The sequence below is a fragment of the Carcharodon carcharias genome, chromosome 9 (genome assembly GCF_017639515.1).
Source record: "Carcharodon carcharias isolate sCarCar2 chromosome 9, sCarCar2.pri, whole genome shotgun sequence".
NCBI lineage: Eukaryota > Metazoa > Chordata > Chondrichthyes > Lamniformes > Lamnidae > Carcharodon > Carcharodon carcharias.
In genome coordinates, this window is record NC_054475.1 from 151,267,371 (window position 1) to 151,281,186 (window position 13,816).

The window sequence follows — 13,816 nt, forward strand, 5'->3', positions numbered from 1 at the left end:
TCTACCATGGCGGGTCACAATTCCCACCAGAGGCCAGTGGGCAACCGATTTGCATCCTGCTAATTGGATGCGGATGAAGGCCTGACTGGAATCACTGAACCTGCCCGATTGCCAACACCGCCAGCGGGAAATCATGCCAGTGCAGAACACGTCTGGACCAACGTGGCGTGTACATATCAGGACTAACCTGAAGAGGGCCTGCCTCCAGAGTTCGAGATCGAGGCCTCCAGTGACCATAGACCTTGGAAGATGTAGCAGTGGGTGGCGGGAGCATTGAGCAGGTGGATCTTCCAACTTCAGAACGTCCCTGGAGGTCCATCTTCTCTCTTCGACGGTGGGTCAGTGACAACCAGACGCCTTTTAAAAATGGCTCAAGGATATGATGGCGAGGCGTGAGCCATCCATCTCACCCCGCCATGTGAAATGTTGGGAAATCTAGACTGTATAATTAATGAGGCCAGGGTTGCGTGGATATGGCGGGACTTCCTGGTGGCCTCTGCGGTGGGAAACGCTGCCTGTCCCTGCCCCCACCACCATGGGGGACTTAGTCCCGGACGGTAGAATTTCACCTTTAGCTTGCAGCCAGAAAAGACTGATCTCGTCCACCATCTTCAGCACTCTGAAACATTTAAGATAAACCGCTTTTGCAGCAAATCTCTGCACCTTTGCCAGTCAATGTATGTTTTCAAAACTAATAAAATGCTGGAAATACTCAGCAGTCAGGCAGCATCTGGGGAGAGAGAAAGAGAGTTAATGGGTAGAATTTTCCCCCTGTTGGGAGGGCGCGGGGTGGAGGTCCCCCTTAGTCAGCTGTGCGCTCTTTCACACGTGCACGAAAGAGAGCAGAAATCTCCCTGAGGCACAGAGGTGTCTCAGGGAGATGTTTTAAGTTTTAACAGGTCAATAAAGCGTTGAAAAATTCTTTGTGACATGTCCCCTCATGTGAAACTGTCACATGAGCTGCGACACGTGCATTAATTTCAATGAAAATTTTGGACGTCATTTAGATTGTCAGTGCGGTGGGCGCCCATGCTGACTCGGCTGCACGCCTGCCAAACTGTCAAAGGCTTGTTAAGCCCTGTTAAAAACTAATTAACTTAATTTAATGAGCTGCCCATCCAACCTTAAGGTTGTCGGGCAGGCGAAGAGCCCAGGCAGCCTTCGCATTTATCATGGAATCTCATCCACAGGCGGGATGGGGTTTCATGAAGTGTTTTAAAATCTAATAAAAATTTATACATGTATTCTTTGACATGACCCAGCTCATGTGATAGTGTCACACAAGGGGACATGTTTTAAAAGTTGAAAAACTCTTTATTTTAAAGAGTGAGACTGAAACAAATCTCCCTGAGATCTCCGCCCTCTTTCGCACACATGCGCAAAAAAGCGCAGGGAACCACTCAGGAAATCCCCTCCCCCGCCCGCACAGGGAGCTCACAGCTGGCGTCACACACTTAATTGGCCTGCCCACATAAAATGGCGGCACAGCCACGATTGGGGGCACTGATCGGGTTCACGCCTACCCCCACCGCACAACTCCTCCGATGGGGGAAATTTCTGGCTACTATTTACTATTATGCCTCTATTTCTGCAAGGCTGGCTTAATTCTCCCTCCTTTTCAGAAATACACAGAACTTTATACATTGGGGAGAATTTTCTCAAAGGCTGGGCTGGAGCGGCTGCCCGAGATCGGCTGGGCACCAGCATTTTCCGTGGGCGGGCCAATTAAGGCCTGCCCAGCTTGACGCGCACCCGGAAGTGCTCAGCGCTACCTGTGCGGGTAGGGGCAGGAGGGAGAGTCACGGCCTGAGCTCCTTCGTGTATGCGCGCAAACGAGCGCAGAAATCTCCCTGAGGCACGGAGCTGCCTCAAGGAGATTAGTTTGATTAAATTGAAAAAGAAGAATTTTTAAAATTATTCAGATAAGTCTCCTCATGTGACAGTGTCACATGAGCTGGGACATGCTTATGAATTTTAATTAAAAAACTTATTAAAGTTATAAACCCTTAATGAAACCTCATCCCGCCTGTGGATGAGGTTCCAAGAAAAATGCAAAGGCCGCCTGGGCTCTTCAGCTGTCCGCCAACCTTAAGGTTGGACGGGCAGCCCTGACAAGTACTTCAATTAGTTGATTAATGGCCTTAACAGGCCTTTGACAGCTTGGCGGGTGCGCGGCCGACTCCGGTGCACGCCTGCCAAATTGAAGATCGGAATGACGCGCGGTGATGTCAGGAACCACGCCCGACGCCGCCGTGTGTCACTTTATGCGTCAGCGTGCGGGGTCAGCCCCATTGTTGCCGACCCGAATACTGCGGATGCTGGAAATCTGAAACAAACAGAAAATGCTGGAAAAACTCAACAGGTCTAACAGCATCTGTGCAGAAAAAAAAAAGAGTTAACGTTGAGTCCTTATGACTCCTCTTCGTTCTTCAGCTCTGAACAGGAATCATAAGGACTCGAAATGTTAATTCTTGTTTTTCTTCTCCACAGTTGCTGTTAGACTTGCCGAGTTTTTCCAGCATTTTCTGTTTTTGTTTCTAATTCAGTATTGTTTGGCAGAAGCCACTGAATAGCAATAATTGAGGCTGCCATGACACAGTTTAAGCCACATGCACCATATTTAGTAGGAGATATCCTACATCCACTCAGACAGATAAACATACATCATGCGTGTGTATTTACTGAAACATCTGTGCCGCTCAGTAACCAAATGGGTGAGCGGTCAGTCACAGAACTGGACACGAAATGTTTCCCTGGTCTTTGTGTTGTTCAGGTGGAAGGCTGAAACGGCAGTCTTGGCACTGCTTGGTCAAAGTCTCCATTTTCTGAATACCACGACCTAACGCCAAAATATTTTGGCATCAGCCTTGACCGTACACTAGAGGTATTTTTGATTTAGAGCCACCAAGCAAGGATGCGAGTGAGGCTCATGCTTAGGCTAGTGAAATCAAAATTAGTCAATTTTTGAAGAAACCACTCACCTCAGAAGATAGCTAAGAAAAGGAGAAAAACCACAGTAAATTCTTGGGAGCTGAGACAGACATTGATTTGGATCCAAGAGTTTTGAATGGACACCAAAGAAACTGTACCATAAAAACGCATTTTACGTTGAAACTAAAAGTAGAACGGGGAGAGTCCTTGATTGGAATTTTGGGTTTAAGTGCTAAGGAGACGTAGGGAACGATTTTCCAGCTCCAACACCGGCAGGCATCGTCGTGGGCGGGATGGAAAAATTTGGAGAGCCATTTGATTTTTAACTGCTCTCCAAAATTTCCCATCCCACCTGTGACAATGCTTGTCGGTGCTGGAAAATCCTGCCCACAGTGCAGTAATAGTGCTTGTTCATTTCCTTTTGTCAGTAAAAGTATTTTTTTCTCCTTTAAAACGTGAAATCTTGTTATGTGGCCTTTTAAGTTAATTACTGGGAATGTACCTTTCTTTTTATAAGAATTTCTGAGATCGTAATAATTTATTTCTTAAGGTGGAATTGAAAATAAGTTTCACTTCTTTCTAAACACTCAAATCCAGTTTGGGCTTAGTTCAATATGACAGATTTTGTATTAAATTGGTAGGGCTGGATATTGCACAGAATGGGGATTATTATTATGGAATCATTATGTACAGCCTAGTTAATGAGATTAAATTAGCCACATCTTCCCTGGCTCAAGCTCCAGCAGTTGAGACTTGTCCATATTTTCCATGGAAGGTTGAAACCTTCAGTTACCAGATTGTGGCTGATTGATGTTTGCAGTCAACCAGGAGGTATGCCAGGGGCTGTCATCAGTCGTTGGGGTGTGGGGTGTGCTCCAGTAGGGACTGTGGAATTTCAGACAACTGTGTGGGTTTGTTTTTTGAGGTCCTGTCTCAATAGGAATGCTTTGTTAGCTGTCAGCTGATAGTGTTCTTTGACGAGGATGTTTTCCCCAGAGTGTTCTTTGACGAGGATGTTTTCCCCAGAGACATCGGGAGGTTCAATATGTGCTAGCAGAGGAAGCAGCGCACGGTGTGTTGATCTCAGTGTCCTCATGGATTCCTGGAGGTGGGTATCTCCCACATTTGTGTGGTGGCTCCTGAGCCAAGTTGAACAGTAGTAGTCTGCTGTAGGTTAGACCAGGTGAGTGAAGCAGTGTGTAGTGTATTGGCTCTGCTACCCCAGGTGGTACCCACCAGTTCCCATATGAGAGTCACTGTCATCTTGACCTTGGCTCTGGTGCTCTTAAGTTTTCCAAAAGTGTGCAGACATTGGTTTGGATCCAAGAGTTTTGAATGGGCACTCAAGAAACTGTAACATAAAAACACATTTTATTTTGAAACTAAAGTAGAACGGGGAGAGTCCTTGATTGGAATTTTGGGTTTAAGTGCTAAGGAGACGTAGGGAACGATTTTCCAGCTCCAACACCGGCAGGCATCGTTGTGGGTGGGATGGAAAAATTTGGAGAGCCATTTGACTTTTAACTGCTCTCCAAAATTTCCCATCCCACCTGTGACAATGCTTGTCGGTGCTGGAAAATCCTGCCCACAGAAATTCGCATTCATAGTAATTAAAAGGCCACACAAGATTTCACGTTTTAAAGGAGAAAAAAAAATACTTTTGCTGACAAAAGGAATTGAACAAGCACTATTAACACTGTTGCCTGCCGGTGTTGGAGCTGGAAAATCGTTCCCGATGTCTCCTTAGCACCTAAACCCAAAATTCCAATCAAGGACTCTCCTTGTTCTACTTTTAGTTTCAAAATAAAATGTGTTTTTATGTTACAGTTTCTTGAGTGCCCATTCAAAACTCTTGGATCCAAACCAATGTCTGCACACTTTTGGAAAAAACTTAAGAGCACCAGAGCCAAGGTCAAGATGACAGTGACTCTCACATGGGAACTGGTGGGTACCACCTGGGGTAGCAGAGCCAATACACTATGCACTGCTTCACTCACCTGGTCTAACCTACAGCAGACTACTACTTTTCAACCTGGCTCAGGAGCCACCAAACAAGTGTGGGAGATACCCACCTCCAGGAATCCATGAGGACACTGAGATCAACACAGTGTGTGCTGCTTCCTCTGTTAACACATATTGAACCTTCCGATGTCTCTGGGGAAAACATCCTTGTCAAAGAACACTATCGGCTGACAGCTAACAAAGCACTCCTATTGACACAGGACCTCAAAAAACAAACCCACACAGTTGCCTGAAATTCCACAGTCCCTACTGGAGCACACCCCACACCCCAAAGACTGATGACAGCCCCTGGCATACCTCCTGGTTGACTGCAAACATCAATCAGCCACAATCTGGTAACTGACCCGAGGCGGTGAACTCTCAAGGTTTCAACCTCCCATGGAAAATATGGACAAGTCTCAACCGCTGGAGTTTGAGCCAGGGAAGATGTGGCCACTTGCTCCAAAAGTGGAACATGAGGACCAGCTCGAAGTGTGACTGTGGCCATCCAAGTCAGGCCATCACCCACCTAGTGAACTTTGGCCCTGAGAGATCTGTTCCTGGCAGCCATGCACACCGTATCAGCTGAAGCTGATGAATGGACTGCTAACCTTGACAGTGAACTATATCTGCTTCCCCAACAGAGCAAATAAAAAAGTGACCAAGGAAGTATAACACACACACATGCACACACTGTTTCTGTCTTATCATTTTACTAACAAAAACATGTCAAAGTGCATGTTTATGCCATATTAATGAGCGTTGAGATGAGATGCTCAATGGTGTCTACGGACCAGTTATTTAATAACGAGAAACATAATTAGCCACACCTGGATTCCTTGCTAGCCCACATGTGGCTACTAACTAATGTTTTGGATGGTGCTGCTCCAAGGGATTGTATTTGTGGCTAATTTAATCTCATTAACTAGGCTGTACATAATGATCCCATAATAGTAATCCCCATTCTGTGCAATATCCAGCCCTACCAATTTAATACAAAATTTGTCATACTGAACCAAGCCCAAACTGGATTTGAGTGTTTAGAAAGAAGTGAAACTTATTTTCAATTCCACCTTAAGAAATAAATTATTACGATCTCAGAAATTCTTATAGAAAGAAAGGTACATTCCCAGTAATTAACTTAAAAGGCCACATAACAAGATTTCACGTTTTAAAGGAGAAAAAAAATACTTTTACTGAAAAAAGGAAATGAACAAGCACTATTAACACTGTGGGCAGGATTTTCCAGCACCGACAAGCATTGTCACAGGTGGGATGGGAAATTTTGGAGAGCAGTTAAAAGTCAAATGGCTCTCCAAATTTTTCCATCCCGCCCACGACGATGACTGCCGCTGTTGGAGCTGGAAAATCGTTCCCTACGTCTCCTTAGCACTTAAAACCAAAATTCCAATCAAGGACTCTCCCCATTCTACTTTTAGTTTCAACGTAAAATGCGTTTTTATGTTACAGTTTCTTGAGTGCCCATTCAAAACTCTTGGATCCAAATCAATGTCTGTCTCAGCTCCTAAGAATTTACTGTGGTTTTTCTCCTTTTCCTAGCTATCTTCTAAGGTGAGGGGTTTCTTGGGGATTCTCCCACTAGCATCTGACTAGGCAAATCCTCCAACCCTACTTCAATACTCCACTAATTTTGATTTCACTAGCCTAAGCATGAGCCTCATTCGCATCCTTGCTTGGTGACTCTAAACCAGAAAAAATTCTAGTTCCTGATGGCCCTCTGTTCCTTGTTCTGGCTGCTGGCAGATCTTCTCTCTACCTTTTCCAAGCTGCTCCCAACATCAACTGACCAATTCAACTAAGATATACTAAAACAAAACAAAGCTTCCTAACCCCACAGCCCATCTCCATGGTAACATAACACGTGGCAACGTGACACCCATGGCCTGCTCCCATTTAAAAATCCAAATTAATTATCCTCAACTTTAAACCTGTCCTTTGACCTGAAAAGTATATGGATACTTTAAAACCTTGCTTTGTTTACCAGATGCCTTCAATCCTTTCCTTGATCTGGGGAAATTACATGAATAATTTAAAACCCTGGTTTACTTCGTAACCTTAAACCTTCTCCTGAAATGCCTACAGACAGCCTGTCTCCTCAGGAGATATTCAGTAAGGCCACTATAATTCTAGGTGTGAATAAACCCACCACCATCCCAGCAACACAATAAGATTTCCCTTTAGATCTGCAACTCCAGGCCTATCTGATAAACTATCCAGACTAAGCCTTCTTCCATTTATCCTATAGTTAAAAAACTACAATTACCAATAAAAAATTCATATAATGTATGCATTTGTAACAATCATAAAACATTTGTTTTTTTAGCAAAGTGATACATATAAACATTACAGGGATGATTCCCTCCTTCCCCCTCCTGCTAAGCTTTCAAAGCATTTCTCACAATATTCTTAACAGGGTTAGTCTCATTTATTTTCTGCTGGAAGAAATATTTTATTTAATATAGAGAACATTAAAACAGCTTTGAATCATTCCAACATTTGTTGACTGGTGGCACTATTAACCAGTAAAACATTAGTAATCTCTTGTCCTACAGATACACAATAGGAAGCACATCATATGGAGTCACAGAACAAGAGCACGCTAATTTTTATGCTAATGTATTTTCCAGTTGCTTAACTAATTTGTTAGTTGTGACTCATTGCCATACAACTAGGGGACTTGTAAGAGAGGAGGATGCCATTTGGCCCATTATGTCTGTGCCAAGTCTTTACTAGGAAAATTCAAAATCACTTGCATTGCCCTCCAGCACCTTCAAATAATTAGCCAATGTTCACTTGAAGCAATGGCTGCTTCATCAACCACACAAGTATTTCAGGCTTCAGCGACACTAAAGAAATTTCTCCAAATTCTTTGTTACCAACTCCTAGTCAGAGCCTATTCACGCTCAGAATCCCTCATAAATTTTAAGCCCTCTATGCTTTTAATGTCCTTTCTACAATGGGACACTCAAAACCACGTGCAGTACTCAAACAAAGGCAAAAAAATACTGTGGATTCTGGAGACGCAAGGTAAAACAGAAAATGCTGACTACGCTCAGCAGAGTAGGCAGCTTCTATGCTAAGAAGAACAGAGTTGACAGGTGTACTAGGTGTACTGTAACACTCATTGGCGTGAGCCCATCTACCAGCTAGAGAGTCAGTGGTAACCCCGCCACAGCCATTTCTGGGAGCCCTTTTGGGATTAAACTCAGCAGGCTGCTGCTAGTGTCCCAGTCTTCACCAAGGGAATTTCCCATTGCACTTTCTACTTTGGAGCAGATGTTCTGCCTCCGAGAGCTGCCAGCCAATCAAAGACCAGCAGCTCTACAGCAGTGACAGCACCACCTCCTAGTACCTGGAAGGCCTGGAACTAAGAATCGTTGCTGGAGACTCGGATGAAGATATGTGGGATGGGATTGCTGCAGCCAGTGAGGGAGGCCCTGGCAAAAGACTGCATTGCTTTCCCATCTCTGCCCTGATTAAGTTCATGGTGGGAAGGCCCACAGATGACCTTCCAGCCATGCCACCAATTCAGACCCTTAAATGGTCAATTAATGTCCACTTAAGGAGGAGATTCACCAGGTAGGAAGCCCAGAAAGCAAACCCTGCCAGTGTTGCTTCCAGCCTCTGGGGGGGAAAACGGTGTTTCCTTGTTCAAATGGACTGGTACCAGGAAGGGGGCACTCATTGATAGCCACCCCTTGCTTTTGCTGCCGATCCCTCTCCCCAACAACATCTACCCCTTGTCATGGAGATATAATATTTTTCATAATGTTATTGGAATTTGTGAAGCGGAGTAATAGTGGGGTGGTGGTGTGTGCGTGTGACTGACTACGTGTGTGACTTGGTTGGATTAAAGGCAACTGGTCGGAAGGCTTTGATGTAACAGAAGATAAGCTAGGTTTGAAATGTTAAGTGGGTAAACAAAGGTGTAAAGGGAACATTAGCATTTTTAAATAAATCAGGCTAGTTTGAATTCAAAAGAAGGGGTGAAATGTTTCACCTAGCCAGCAGGTGTTAAGAAACAGTGTGTTTATTTTTCCCAAATATTACTGGTAAAATTGTAAAATATGAGAGATTTTTATTATTAGAGAGTAAAGTCCAAAGACATAGTGAACCAACGGGAATTTGCATTCAAAGGGGAAAATATGGATAAAGGAGAGAAGGTTATGTGCAAGGAAAGGCATTCTAAGATCTAACACGTGTGAAAAGCCTTCAACATTTGCAGCTTAAGCTGCTGTTTACAAAGAACTGAAATTAAGAAAACTCACTTTGAATTGGAATGTTCAGGGTATCGTGTTTCTTTGCCTGGGTCTTTTAAAATCTATGTGCCTTGTTGTTGTCTTAATGAAAGTGTAACTGGGAGTTAGATTAACTAGGGGATTTAAAAGTTATCATAGTAGTAATTTGTAGATCTGTGTGTGTACTTAAAAATCATTTCTTCTATTAATAAAGATTTAATTTAGTTTTGTAAGAAACCTATAAGACTTGGTGATCTTATTACTACTGAATTCAAGGTACGCATCTCGAAATTTACATAAATTGCACAACAGTTGTTTCAAGTTTCCCTTTGTGCTTTAAGCAGCTCTGCATTTACCAATGGCTGTGCCATAACACCTTGAGATTCCCTTCCCACCTTCACTCATCTGTAGCCTGGGCACAGTTAACTGTCAAGCTTTTGTTCCATTTCAAAACCAGGCTGGTTGATTCTGAGTAAACTGTCTCTGCTGCATTCTCCATGGCAACGCCTCTACCAATCAGAGTCCACTTGCCAACCAACCAGCACTCTCTTCCCATGGAGTATAAATTGTTGTTCTCTGTGCTGTTGTTATTCCTTGTGAGCTGTCCTGATGAGCGCAAGGTGAAAAGCTTCAATTGCATGTCTGTTTTTGCAGCAATTCTCAGGTTTTGTATGCCTAAACGACTATTTCTGAAGGCAGTGCAAGTACCAGAACATGCTGTCTGAAAAAATGGGAAAAGTGGCTATCATCTAAAACTGTTGAACCTAATGTTGAGTCTGGAAGTGTGCTAAGTGCCCAATCGAAAGATGAGGTATCGTTCCCCAAGCTACATTAAAACAGTGCATAAGGCAGAGAACAGAGAAGTCAGTGTGAGAGTGGAATGAAGGGTTAAAATCTCAATGAACTACTTGCACTTTCAGGGAATTATGTATTTGAACCACAGTCCTCTGTTCACACTCAGACCCTTCAGTAGCTTTCCATCAAGCATATACTCGAATTACTGTTTCCATCTCTCAAAATCAAGTGGCCGGGACATCAAGTGGGTTCCATAAGGGACAGTGATTTGCCCTGCCATATTATCTCCCAGGTGAAAGAAGATGGAAATCTGCTCATAAGGTATTTTGCATTATCCAGCCTTTCAAATCATAGTTAGAAACAGAAGTGACATGCTGATGTAAAAAATGTGTTTTTGTTTATAGCAAAGGAGGTCCTAGTTTGCATAATGCACAAGTATCCTGCCAATTTACTGTAATAGCAATTCATTCAAAATGATGACAGATCTTAGGTCTGGGCTTTGGATTCCTGAATTGAGTGAGAATGAAATTTGATTTTAGGGAGCTCAACAATTTAATTTGCTTAATATCCCAAGCACTGTACAGAAACCACAAAAGACTGAGTAAGTAATTGGACAGTGCTACCAATTCTCACTCTAAATTATTTTTTTTTAAAGCGCAATAACATTAAGACGACCAAGAATGTACTCAATATAACTACGTAGTCAAAACAAATACAAAATATTCAGACAACCTCTAAGAACATAAGAAATAGGAGGAGAAGACCACATGGCCTGCTGAGGCTTCTCTGCCATTCAATATGATCATGGCTGATCTTGGGCTTCAACTCCCATTTTTCCACCCACTCCTCATATCTCTTAATGTCATGAGACCCCAAAAATTTGTCTATCCCAGCTTTAAATGTATTCAACGAGGAAGAATCCACAACCCTGTGGGGTAAATAATTCCAAAGGTTCACAACCCTTTGAGTGAAGAAATTTCTCCTCATCTCAGCCCTAAATGATTGGCCCATTATCCTGAGACTCTGCCCCGTGTTTTAGATTCCACGATTAGTGCCCACCCTATCAAACCCCCTCAGAATTTTGTAGGTTTCAATGAGGTCGTTTCTCATTCTTGTAAACTCCAGAGAACATAAATTCAATTTACTCAGCTTTAGCCCTGTTACTTCAGCCATATTCAACTACCCATTCATCATTCATATGGCAGTAACTCAGACCACATTATAACACTGTAACTAAGCCTATTGAAAAAATGTCATTTCCTTTGTCATTGTGTTAAGTAAATTATGAAGAAGGCAAAAATGTAATTGGATCAGTCATGCTGCCACTTTGCATTCTGGAAAAGCTGTCTAAGAATTGGTCTTACAGCAGACAATAGGATGCACGTGTGAAAGACTTCATTCATTCATTGTGTAGCTCGGAGGCAACGATTGGCTGATCCGGAAATGTAGTCCAAACTGTTCATTCAATAAGCACAATAGTAGCCAATCATATGGTGAACTCATCCACCACATAGTTGCAAATGAAACTCAAAATCAAAAGGAGCGCTTGTTCCAAGGGTGAGGTCATGTCTATCAACTGCCCTGGAGACAGATGGCGCTAGCACAGATGGCCATTCAGTCGATCGTGTCCATCCCACCTCTTGCAAGAGCTAGTTCAGCTACTCCCACTCCCCCTTCCTTCTTCAGGTGCTTATCCAACAGCCTTTGAAAGCCATGATAGTGACTTGCCCCCACCACACCCACAGGCAGTGCAATCCAGATCCTAACCACTCACTGCGTAAAAATGTTTCCCCTCATGTCGCTGTTGGTTCTTTTGCCAGTCATCTTAACTTGCTGTCCACTGGTTCTCAAACCTTCCACCAATGGAAATAGTTTCTCTCCACCTACTCTGAATAGATCCCTCATGATCTATTAAATCTCCTTTCAATCCTCTCTTCCCTAAACAAAACACCCACTTCTCCAATCTATCCACGTCACTAAGGCCCCTCATACCTGGGACCTTAGTGGTATATCTTTTCTGCGCCCTCTCTAATACGGTTACATCCTCCCAGTTGAGGCTGAACCAAAGTTCTTTAAATGCTCATCATAACTCCCTTGCTTTTATACTCCATACCTCTATTTATAAAGCCCAGGATCCCATATACTTTTTTTAACCACTTTCTCAACCTGCGTTGCCACATTCAATGATTTGTGCACATATACCCCCCAGGTTCCTCTGTTCCTGCATCCCCTTTAGGATTGTATCCTTTATTTTGTATTGCCCTTCCTCATTCTTCATACCAAAATGCTTCACTTCTCCCTGTGTTAAATTTCATCTGTCGCTCATCCAGCCATTCCAAAAGCCTATTTTCTCTTGCAGTCCGGCACTCCCCTCCTCACATTCTTTCAAATTTTGCGCCATCTGCAAATCTTGAAATTCTGCTCTGTAACCCAAAGTATAGGTCATTAAAATATATTTAAAAAAAAACAATGGTCCTAGTGTGGATCCCGGGGAACCTCGTTGTATACGTTCTTCCAGGCAGAAGAACAACCACCCAACTTAATATCCATGCTGCCATTGTACCTTTTATTCTATGGGCTTTAACTTTGCTGGAAGCCTATTCTGTGGCGCTCTACCAAATGTCTTTTGAAACTTAATTTTGCCACGGATTATCATTTCTAAAAGCTTCCCCATCACTGAGCTGAAACTGAATGGCCTGTAGTTGCTGGGTTTATCCTTATACCCATTTTTGAACATGGGTGTCCCATTGGCAATTCTCCAATCCTCTAGCACCAACCCCGTATCTAAGCAATTTCCACCCTCACTTTCTTAGTGTCCTTTATACCTGCTGGTGTGCTTTTAGCAAAGAGCTGTGCTTTGGCCAGTTAAGAAATGTGCAGGGCTTACAAGATACTTGTTGATCACCCTGTTCTCAGTAGACATCCTCATCCTGTGAACTTAATATTACATTTTTGTGTACAAATAAGCACAGATAAATCTAACCACAATTTGCTTTCAGTATTTTTAAAGATTAAGTTACTCAGGTTATCTCATTCTTTTCAATCCTGCTGAATTTTTTTTTTGGTTCATGGGGATGTCACTGGCTAGGCCAGCATTTATTGCTCACCCCTAAATGCCCTTGAGAACTGAGTGGCTTATTAGACCATATCAGAGTCAACCACATTGCTGTGGGTCTGGAGTCACATGTAGGCCAGGCCAGGTAAGGACAAGCAGATTTCCTTAAGGGCATTAGTGAACCAGACTGGTACAACAATTGACGAAGATATTGTGGTCATCATTAGGCTCTTTTTTAAACTGAATTCAAATTTCACCATCTGCCATGGTGTGATTTGAACCTGGGTCATGCATTACTAATACAGTGTCGATACAACCATGCCACTTGCACCACAATTCAGCTTCTCAACCAATAGGTTGCATGGCCTTTCTACAGTATTCATGCAAGGACAAAGACTGCACAGCAATAAGTCGATTTTGTGCTGGACTACTGGATACATTCTAGAACGAAATGTGTTAAATTTACATGACAAGTACCAAGCATTATTCAAGTCGGAAAAGTGAAGATCTTGAGATGTCAGACGCTCAGCATTTCCCAGCATCATTCAGAGGGGTTGATTTACAGAGCCTGGTGCTGGATGCAAGTGGGAGGTATTGATTTTCCATGGGTGGGGCAGAGGACAAGATGGGATTTCATACATACGCCCTTTTCCCCATCAAGAAATATGAATAATACTCATTCCAAAAAACTTTGTTTCGCTAGTTTTTACTGAACAAGATCAGGTTACAGCTTCTACCATGTTATTGAAACCAGCTGCCCTTTTATGACTAATGA